Raw genomic sequence first — 11,653 nt, forward strand, 5'->3', positions numbered from 1 at the left:
AGAATTGTAAGCTTTTAGAATCTTTTGGGGGTAATAGTTTGGAAAATAATCAAACCATCATATAAAAATCATAATAATTGCTTTTCAGAGATTTTTCATAGCAACATTCCTTGTTTCTAGGTTTTTGTAATAGTGTAAAAATTTTATAGTAAGGAAATAATCAAATAAATTGCAATATACTGTAATGAAAATAAGTATGGGAGACATAATATAAATCTTGAAAAACTAGAAACTTCATGACTAGCATTCACAATCTTTTTTATTTGCATTGTTTCTTCTTTTTCCATTCAGTTAAGTAGGCAGGTAAAATTGCCCTTTCTTCCCATCAACTTGTCCTATTTTTTTTCATTTTCTGCAACTTTTCTTTCCCTCAGCCTCATTTTCTTTGTTATAACCTAGAGTCCATGAAACCTTGTGAACTTGGATTAGAGATAAAATAGATTTGTTAAAATTTCAATATAATTCATTTCCTATATAAACACATGTATTTTACTTTGTGCATATATGAAACGTGCACATTTGAAACGTGCACCCGAGCACCTGCTACTGCCTTGAGAATGAGCCTAGCCGCGGGCTTACCTCTCTCTGAGGTCTTCGGGTGCACTCCGGCTTCCGCCCTGGGGGATGGGAAGGAAGTTCACAGCCACACACGAGCCTGGTTTACAACAGCAGCATCTTTATTCATGAACAGCAGAAAATGGCCCCCCGAACTTTTGCACAGTGCTCTTTTATCCAGTAACCCTTTCTTCCCCGGGGTACATGCTCCTCCCAAGTTCCAACCCATGGGCGGAGCCACATCCTGTTAGCGAAGCCGTCCCAGTACCCTATAAGATACCTTACAAGGCAGGTTCAGACTTCCAGGCGTCTCACGGCCCAGGTCATATGACCTTCATGGGTGGCCCCGGTCCAGAGCTTCCCCTTACAATTCCCCCTTTTCGTTAACAAGAGGGGGGGTAAAAGGTGACAAAGGAAAGAGGTCTCCTTTGAATCGTTCCAGGGTTATCTTAAGAAAGGACAAAAGGCATAGGGTCAGTCCAAGATAGAGCTTTCAGCCATGGTGGAGAGGGGATGAAAGCCCAATACTTTTGATCAGTAACCGTCATTCCAATTGTCGCGCCTAAGTTGGCGAACAGCATCGTCAAACCCAATGTCATTTCAGTCCTTTTTCTGCACACCTGTAGCCTCCTTTCTCGTCTCAGTCTTGCTCGTTTCAGTCCTCTCTGTCCTCTCCTTGTCTTTCTGTGCCGTTGTGACTTCTCGGACCCATTTGATTGGCACCCAGACTTCTTCTCCATCTGGTCCATCTTCGGGCTGTATGGATAGAAAACCCTGTCCTCTGAATCGTACTATTCCAGGGCCATGCCAAACACCCTCATGATCTTTCCAGTACACTTTTGTGCCTGGTATGCATATAGTAGGGGCGTGTGAGATTTTTGCCATATCTGTGCCCTGTGACTGTGGATGAGTAAAAAAGACCATGGCAGGAACCAAACCCTCCTCAGAAATGGATAAAAAATTATGGGTATAGAGGGCTTGTGCCAGGCGTGCCTGCAGAGAATTCTTTATACCCGGGGAAATTCCCCCTCTTTGTTTTTCAAGAAGGGTCTTTATAGACCTGTTGGCACGTTCCACTATGGCTTGGCCAGTAGGATTATAGGGAATGCCAGTGATATGTCTTATAGAAAATTCAGAGCAAAACTGTGTAAAGGCATGTGATTTATAGGCTGGACCATTATCAGTTTTTATAGATTCGGGAACCCCGAAAGAGGAAAAACAAGTAAGAAGATGGATAATAACTGACCTCACTGTCTCCTTAGGTTGGACAGTGGCCATAATGAATTTGGAGTATGTGTCCACACATACATGTATCAAATATCTAGTATAGTGGGTTACATCCATTTGCCAGAGTGCATTAGGGTAGGCACCCCTGGGGTTAACAGCCATTTCCTTAGGTCTGGGAAAAAAAGGGACACAGGCAGAGCATCTTTTTACTATAGCTCTGGCCTGCTCTCGAGAAAGGCCAAAGAGATGTCTTAATGATCTGGCAGATAAGTGGTATTTAGAATGTGCCATAGAGGCTTCCTTCTGCAACGGGCAAAGTAAAGCTTTGTCAACGACGTCATTTCCTGCAAAAATAGGACCAGAGGAGGACACATGTGAACGGACATGAAGAACATAGACAGGAGAGGTCCTTTGCAATAGTAAGGTCTGAACTTTGTAGAGCAGAGGGGAAATAGCGGAAGAGCGAAGATTGAGCTGAGCTTCAGGAAGATTGTGAAGAGAAATAGCACAGTAGAGGCTATCCGTGATAAGATTAAAGGGTTCATATTGTAATAGTTGTAGAGCAAAGATTATAGCTTGAAGTTCATTTTTCTGAGCAGAAGAATATTCAGTTGGGAAAACTTTCAAGATTTTTCTGGAACATAGACAGCTGCCTGGTTCTTTTTTGTAGCATCAGTAAAAACGTTAGGGCCTTCCACAGGGGACAGAGCTATAACAGATGGGGGACGTGACAGTGGAAGTAAAGTCCATCCCCGAAGGGGAGGTGGTAAAGGAAGCGAAACAACAAAACAAGGGCAGAGTAGAGAAGCCCACTCGGGGATTTCTTCTGAAAACGAGCGTAAAGAAAGCTCCGAAGCAGCAAGATTTAGAACAGGATATCGACCATACAAGAGTAAGGAACGTTCTGCAATAGAGAGGAAAAAGTTGGCTAGCATTTTCCATTTATTTGGTAAAATGAGTTTTTGTTTCTCAGGATAGAGCCACTCCAACACCCCATGCATTTGATATAGACAGCCAATCGGGGTATCATTCATTAAAATGGTGGCATATATGGGCTCTTTTGGATCCTGTAGAACCACAACCGATGTAATTTTTTCTAAAATACTATCCATCTGTTTTTTGGCCAAAGGAGTCAAACTCCTAGGGGAATTCAATGATGAGTCCCCTCTCAAGATATCATAAAGAGGATGCATCTGGGAATCTGGAATAGGAATTACTGAGCGCATCCATTGTATAGCTCCTATTAATTTTTGAAAATCATTTAAGGTTTTCAGTCCCTTTAAATTTATTTTTGGAGAAACACGGGTGACAATGTTTCCCTCTAATATATGCCCTAGGTAATTGTACGGTTGTGTAAGTTGAATTTTTTCTGGCGCCACCTGTAGTCCGTAGAGCTGTAGAGCATCAGTAACCCTTTGTAATATTTGCAATGTTTGTTGGCGTTGGGGAGCAGCTATAAGTACATCATCCATATAATGTATGATTGTAACCTGTGGCTCTGAATCTCTTATAGGTTTTAAAATATTACGGACATATTGTTGGCACAAGGTGGGGCTATTAGCCATCCCCTGGGGAAGGACACAAAATTGGTATCTTTCAAAGGGTTCTTGGAGATTTCTAGAAGGGACTGAAAAAGCAAATTTATCTCTATCTGAAGGATGGACAGGTATGCTATAAAAACAATCTTTTATATCAATCACAGCCAGGTGAGAATCCTTCGGTATGGCTGTGGGGCTGGGCAGTCCTGGTTGTAAAGGACCCATAAGTACCATAGCTTCATTGACTTTTCTAAGATCAATGAGCATCCTCCATTTGCCTGTTTTCTTTTTTATAACAAATAAAGGTGAATTATAAGGACTTAAAGAGGGTTCTATTCTCTTAGACTGAAGTAATTCTGCTACTATATCTTTTAAAGCAGTGAGCTTTTCAGGCGTTAAGGGCCATTGATCAACCCACACAGGGGTTTCTGTTTTCCATTGGATAGGGGGACAGCTCACTTGTTCAATGACCCCAACAAGTTTAAATGTTCAGGGGTGGTCACATGCAAATTTAGTGCTGAAATGAGGTCTCTTCCCCATAGTGCATAGGACAATCCTGTAATTTGCAACGGTTTAAAAAGTCCTGAATGTCCTAGACAAAACCACTGTAGATATCTTGCAGATCGCAGGGCACCTTGGCTGCCTCCCACCCCCAGAATTGTTATTGGATCTGCTAGAGTCGGCCAATCACCCCATTGATCTATATTGATACAAGAATTATCTGCCCCTGTATCTATCATCCCCACGACCTTTTTTCCCTGTACCATTACTTCTAACATAGGTCTTGCCAACTCTATCTTTGTACACCAATTGATATTTACTTCATGCCCGCCTTGTAATCTTGTCCCCTTGGCTATAGGTTTCCCTGGGTCAATCGGAATTGGGATATTATGTAAGTTTGAAACAAGAATAGTCTTCTTATTAGCCAGAATAACTTGAGAAGGGACATTTAGGAGGTGGTTAGTTTCCAAACCAGTTACCAATCTATCATAAGGTTGTCCCTCTATTTCTATTTCCTTATTAGAGTATGGTTCCGTGAGAAGGGTTGTGTGACTACTAGGGTATATAAAGGTCATTGAGTCTTGCTTTATTTGTTTCACTGTGTTACTAGTGTCTTGCAATCGGGTTTGAGAGTCCTGGTTCCCAGTACCTTGTGCCCTGTGCCTCGTGCCCTGGTCCTCTATTGTGTTTGTTGTTTGGGGCCTCTCTTGTGAAAAGGGAGGCCCCTCCCCCCGTTTCCCTGTAGGGTCCCCTTCTTTGCTCGGCAATCTTTTGCAATATGTCCCAACTTGCCACAGTAAAAACATCTAATAGGCCTTTTCACTTTGCATTGTCCTTTGAAATGCCCAAGTTGGCCACATTGAAAACATCTTTTTTGAGTAACTGCCATGACACTCTTCACTGTGTTAGCCAATTCAGCAATGGCACTTTGTGAAGTGTTAGCCGTGTTGGCCAATTCAGCAATAGCACCTTGCATAGCTTGTACAGGATCATTGATGGGGGCATCTATCAATTTATCCAATATTTGATCTATAGTCGCATCCTTTCCTAAATTCCCAATAAGTTGCTGATATGCGGGCCTTAATCCCTCTCTGACCAATTGAGTAGTAAGCATTTCGGCCCCCGGTCCTGTGCCCATGGTTCTTTTTACTGTTTCAATGACCCTGCTTAAGAAATCTGCAGGGTTCTCGTTTGGCCTTTGTTTCAAATTTGAAAACTTTTCCCTCATTTTCCCCGGAGGATCCAGGTGAGACAAGGCCTGTGACCATATATATGTAACAGCATCCCTAAGAGGTTTGTCATAATTTATTTGTTGGTCAGGGTTAGAAAAGGGACCTTCACCCATGGCCAGATCAAAATTGCGCTGTTCCTGCCCAGGGACGTGCATTCCCTTCAGATATTTTTCACACTCCCTACGAACAAGTACTACATATGTAACATACTGTCCGGGGGATAAGACTGCAGACATAATTTCCTTCCAATCATTTGGAGTCCAAGGAGTAGTCATGGTAGCATTAGTAATTAACTGCCTAACATAAGGAGAAGCAGGACCATACTCATTAACAGCTCTCTTTATCTCTTTAATCAGTAGGAATGGTAGTGGTTTGTGTTCAGCTATTTCATTCCCTTGGGGGTCATAGCTAATCTCCAAGGGACATAAAACTGGCGGAAAGCCCCACTCTTCCAAATCTGGCCTCTCTCCCTCTTCAACTGCTACTCTAATGCTCTTTTTCAAAACACTCTCAGGTTCTGTCATAGTTGGCTTCATAGAAAACGTTAGTTTCTGAGTACTCTTAGGTTCTGTCTTAACTGGTTTCGCGGAAAATGTCAGATAAGTTTTCCCTTTCGAAGAGGTGCCTGAACCAAGGGGAGTTGAATGAAAAAGGGAATTAGAAGTAGGGAGAGGCGCATCCCTTATCTGTAAAGAAGTAGAAGTTCTCACTGGAGCAATAATATTTTCGCTCACTAGATGGCGCTCCGACCCTAAGTTTACATTCTTTAATTGGGTCTCCGCCTCTTTCTCCGACCCTGAGTTTACATTCTTTAATTAGGTCTCTGCCTCTTTCTCCGACCCTAAGTTTACATTCTTTAATTGGGTCTCCGCCTCTTTGTTCTCCCTGCGCCATGATCCCACTTCCTCCCCCAAATTTTTCCCACGGGAACGCAACTGTTCCCCATACAGTCTCGAGCCCCCACTACGGGCCATATCCTCCCTGAAAACTGTTTTAGATCTATCAAAACAGGCTATCTCTTCTCTGGGAGTTTTCTCACTGTCCTGAGTCCGCTGCAACTCCTTCCAGGGGTATAACGGAGTCTCCTTCTCTTCTACCTCTTCATAACTACACTCAGATTGATCATCTCTTTCTGACCCACACAAGGAAGGTCCTACCTGGCATGAGCACGGCACTTTCACCTTTATTTCTTCTGGTTCTTCTAACAACGTGCTAATGACCTTATAGAATTTAAAGTCCATGGGGGTAACAAATTCAGGTTCAGCCTGGTGATATGAGCTCATTTGCTGTCCTACTACCCTCCAACCTTTGCCATCAATTCCCGAATGTTCCACCCACGGGGAAATAACAAATAACTTTTCCACAAATTCCTTGCATTGCCTTAGGTGGGGTTTTAACCCATTCTTTTTACATAATTTGTACAGTTTGCAAGCTAAAACTCCCTTTTCTTCAGGCTCCACCACCGGAAGACTAATATTCTTCCCCATCTTGAATATATATTCAAGACTGTGTGTGGCTCCTCTTAACTAGACCAGCTAGCTAAGGTCCGCTACGACTCAGATTCTCCTCAGCATGCAGTGCTTTCGAGTCCCTGTGCGGGCGCCATGTGAAACGTGCACATTTGAAACGTGCACCCGAGCACCTGCTACTGCCTTGAGAATGAGCCTAGCCGCGGGCTTACCTCTCTCTGAGGTCTTCGGGTGCACTCCGGCTTCCGCCCTGGGGGATGGGAAGGAAGTTCACAGCCACACACGAGCCTGGTTTACAACAGCAGCATCTTTATTCATGAACAGCAGAAAATGGCCCCCCGAACTTTTGCACAGTGCTCTTTTATCCAGTAACCCTTTCTTCCCCGGGGTACATGCTCCTCCCAAGTTCCAACCCATGGGCGGAGCCACATCCTGTTAGCGAAGCCGTCCCAGTACCCTATAAGATACCTTACAAGGCAGGTTCAGACTTCCAGGCGTCTCATGGCCCAGGTCATATGACCTTCATGGGTGGCCCCGGTCCAGAGCTTCCCCTTACACATATAAAATCAATTTTTTGAGAAGTGGTCCATAGTTACATATATGAGAAGATTAATTGAATGGGAATGAATGGACAAAAAAACTTGATATACATTTTTTTGATCAGATAATCCTATTTTTTTTTGCAAGGCAAATGGGGTTAAGTGTCTTGCCCAAGGGCACACGACTAGGTAATTATTAAGTGTCTGAGACTGTATTTGAACCCAGGTACTCCTGACTCCAGGGCCAGTGCTTTATCCACTGTGCCACCTAGCCGCCCAAGTTAACCCTATTTTTACATCTCTTTGATTGCTAAATATATATTGTTTCCCTTTCCCTTCCTATAATAGCTTATTAAAAAAGGCTTTTTTTTCTTTTAGAAGAGAAAAAAAGGCTATTTATTTATTTAGGAAATCAATCATATCACTTGTTACTGATATTTTATACCTTAGAGGGAATTGGATTGCATTTTCTAAATCATTCTCTAATGCAAATCTTGACCATTATAGTTATATAGTGTTCAGTTTTGGCTTTTGTTCTTTCCATGTACATTTTAATCCTATAAATGTGGTTGTGTATTTCTTGATTCTGATTGCTTTCTCTTAATTGGTTCATTTTTTAATTCCATACTTTCTTGATATCTGTATTTTGTTCTGCCCTGATAGTACTACATTACATTCATGAACCAATTTGTTAAATATTTTATATAATTCTTTAAGATTTGATAAGGATCTTAATGTATTTCTTTTGAACCTCACATAGTAACTAGTATTTTTCACTAATTATATGTGAAGATAGTTTTCAATATTCATTTTTGTAGTTTGATTCTGGTTATGTATATGCACACAATCATGTTCAGCAAATTTCTATTTTAGTCACATTGTGAAAGATGAATTAAAACAAAAGAGGATAACCATGAGAAAGAAAAAAATGTACAGCAAATTTAAAACAAGTTAAAAAGTATGCTCCATACTCTGCATTAAGATTCCATAGTTCTTTCTTTGGATATGGGTGTTTTTTTTTTTTTCCAGTACACATCTTACAGAATTGTCCTAAATCACCTGAACTGCTGGGAGGAGCTAAATCCATCATAGTTGATCATCACACAGTGTTGCTATTAATGTTGACAATGTTCTCCTGGTTTTGCTCAGTTCACTCAGCACCAGTTCATGTATGCCTTTTCAGGCTTTTCTGAAGTCTGCTCATGATTTCTTACAGGAAAAACAGTTACTTCCATCATATTCATATACATAATTTTTTCAGCCAGTCCCCTGTATTTCCAATTCTTTGCCACTACAAAAAGAGCTACAATAAATATTTTGGAACATGTGGGTGCTTTCCCCTTTTTTATGATCTTTTTTGGGACATAGACCTAGTAGTGTTGTTCATAGTTCCAAATTGCTCTTTAGAATGGTTAGATCAATTCATAACTCCCAATGGTGAATTAGTGTCCCAGTTTTTTCTCACATCCCCTCCAACATTTATCATTTTACTTTTCTGTCATATTAGTTAGTCTGATATGTGTGAAGTGGTACTTCAGAGTTGTTTTAATTTTCATTTCTCTAATCAGTGGTGATTTAGAGCCATTTTTTCCAATTGGCAATTGATGACTTTAATTTCTTCATCTGAAAACTGCCTGTATCTTTGACCATTTATCAATTAGGGAATGACTTGTATTCTTAGATATTTTCCTCAGTTTCTCTATATATTTTAGATTTGAGGGCTTTAGCAGAAAAACTCGTTGTAAAAATTTTGCCCCTGCTTTCCTTCTAATTTTAGTTCCTTTGGTTTTGTTTGTTTTTAATTTAATGTAATCAAAATCATCCATTTTACATTTCACAATATTGTCTATCTCTCCAGTCATAAATTCTTTGTCATCATAAATCTGACTGGTATTCCTTGCTCTCCTATTTAACTTATAGTATTAGCTTTTATGTCTTGTGAGATGTTGGTCTCTGCCTATTTGCTGCTATGCCATTTTCCATTTTCCCAGTAGTTTTGTCAAATGGTGAATTCTTATACCAGAAGTTGGAATCCACTGATTCACTACTTTCTTTTTTCTTTTTCTTTTTTTGCAAGGCAAACGGGGTTAAGTGGCTTGCCCTAGGCCACACAGCTAGGTGATTATTAAGAGTATGAGATCTGATTTGAACTCCGGCACTCCTGACTCCAGGGCCAGTGCTCTATCCACTGTGCCACCTAGCTGCCCCCATCACTACTCTATTTCTTAATTAGTATGAAGTAGTGTTGTTGATTGCTGCTGTTATATAATATGATATAATATATTACAATACAATACAATACAACACAACATACTATACTATGCTATATAATGTAATGTAATATAATATAAATGTGTCTGAGGTAGTATTTCAACTTGAGATTATTTACTATGTATAGGACCATTCTGGTTTTGAACTCCTTGAGGTGTATATGAAGAAGCAAATGTTATACTGTCAGTTAAAAACAAGACAAAACAAAACATATTTCCAAATTACTTTCTAGAATGGTGAAACTGATTCACAACTTCAGTAATTATGTATTATTAAGGCACATATCTTCTTAAAACCCATCCAACAACCCAACCAAATAATCTTTTGTTATCTTTTCGAATTTGTTGACTGAAGTGAACTCTTAACTTTTCTCTTAAGTAGTGATTTAGTGCATTCTTACATGAGAGACCAAAATTCTTTTTTTGGAGAACTGTGTATAGAATGAGGTAAATAAATATAAAATACTTTAAAGCTTCTGACCATTGATTTGTGGAAATAATTATGGGTTTTAAATATTTGTGTTATTTCCATATATATTTTGGGTTGAGAGAGAGGGATTGAATTTCCTTCATGTAAGAATGTTGATAAGTAACTTCCTCATTTTTTCTCATCAACTTTTAGAATTTCCTAGAATTCTGAAAGGTGAAGTGAGTTGCTCAGGGTCACATAGCCAGGTTATATGAGAGTTTGGACTTGAATTCAGGTCCTCTTGGCTTCCAGGCCAGCTCACTTTTCTTTGTACCTGATTTGGTTCTCTTGTAATTTTTTTTAATGGTGCTAACATTTTATATTAAATTTGGATGTACATCTTGATTTTATTGTTGCATGGAGTAATACTAATTTCTGCCAACATACTTTTCAGTTTTTCTTAGCATTTGCAAAATAGATTTCTTTATGTTCTTTATTGAACAGTGACTTAAGGAGTTTAAGCAGTCACAAATTGTGTTGATCAATATTCTTTGTAGAAAATTATAAGAAAATAAAAGTAATTTTTAAAAACCACATAAAAGAGCCAATAGGGATCTTAAAGATTTATTCCCCATTTCCCTATCAACACAGATGCCAACTAAAAGTTAATAAAAATAACTTATAAAAATTGAAACACTATTCTCTAATAGAAAAGGATTGATTAGAGAACCCTAATAGTATCGATAGAAACTTCAGATTCCTCCAAAAGGATCTTATTGTTGGGTTTACTAATATAAGATACTAGAATTAATAATTAATAACTTCATCTAGCACATTATGTATTTTGATTATTTTATAATTTATGACTGATTATAGTTATTTGCTTTTTTCCTTCTTTCAGTTGACTTTATTGTGGAGTATGACTATGATGCAGTACATGATGATGAATTGACCATTCGAGTTGGGGATATCATCAGAAATGTGAAAAAACTAGAAGAGGAAGGATGGTTAGAAGGCGATCTAAATGGAAAAAGGGGAATGTTTCCTGATAATTTTGTTAAGGTAAGTATCTTTGATAACATTTTCCCATTTCTTCTGGGAATTTGGAGCTTTATGCTAAGAAAATATATATACTAGAAAAAATTTAAAATCAAGTTAAATCACATTAGAATAGGCTATTAGCTGAATTTTTGTCTTGTGATGAATAGTAGGAATAATGTTTTGTATATCTGTTATGATAATGTCTTTATAAAGAAAAATATCACGATTTTCTTGACATTCTATTCAATTCACTACACCAAACTTTTGACAAGATTTTTTTTTTAATTGAGAAAGTACCTGGGTATATGGTTTTTGCTTATGGGAAGGATTGATCTTTTTTTTATAACCTTGGGATACTTGTTACATCTATCAGCATTGTATTAAAAAGCAATTTTTCTAGAAGAACTCTTGTTGCCCCCCCAAATATAAAAATGGTTTTAGTTAAAACAATTATATATATATATATGTATATATATATATACATATATATATATATGTATATTACAGTGCTTGCTATTTCTTTTCTGTGGGATTTTCAAGTAAGAATTCACTACAAATCAGCTAGCCTGCTGATAAAACTCAGAAAAATTTCAGAATTGAGTATATTGCTTGCTATGTTCTAGATATTTTGCGAATTTAAGTCATTTACAAATATTACCTATTTGATCCTCTCAGCAAGTCTTGAAATTTAGGTGCTATCATTCCTATTTTGCAGTTGAACAAATTGATGAAATATAGATTAAGTGATTTGTCGAATCATGTAGCTATTAAGAATCTGAGACCAGATTTTTAAATTTTATTGTATTCTTCTTTTATTTTAAGTAAAATGTCTCCCTCTCCACACTACAGGTGGCCATCATTTGACAAAGATT

This window comes from Macrotis lagotis, chromosome 5 (genome assembly GCF_037893015.1).
Source record: "Macrotis lagotis isolate mMagLag1 chromosome 5, bilby.v1.9.chrom.fasta, whole genome shotgun sequence".
Classification (NCBI taxonomy): Eukaryota; Metazoa; Chordata; class Mammalia; order Peramelemorphia; family Peramelidae; genus Macrotis; species Macrotis lagotis.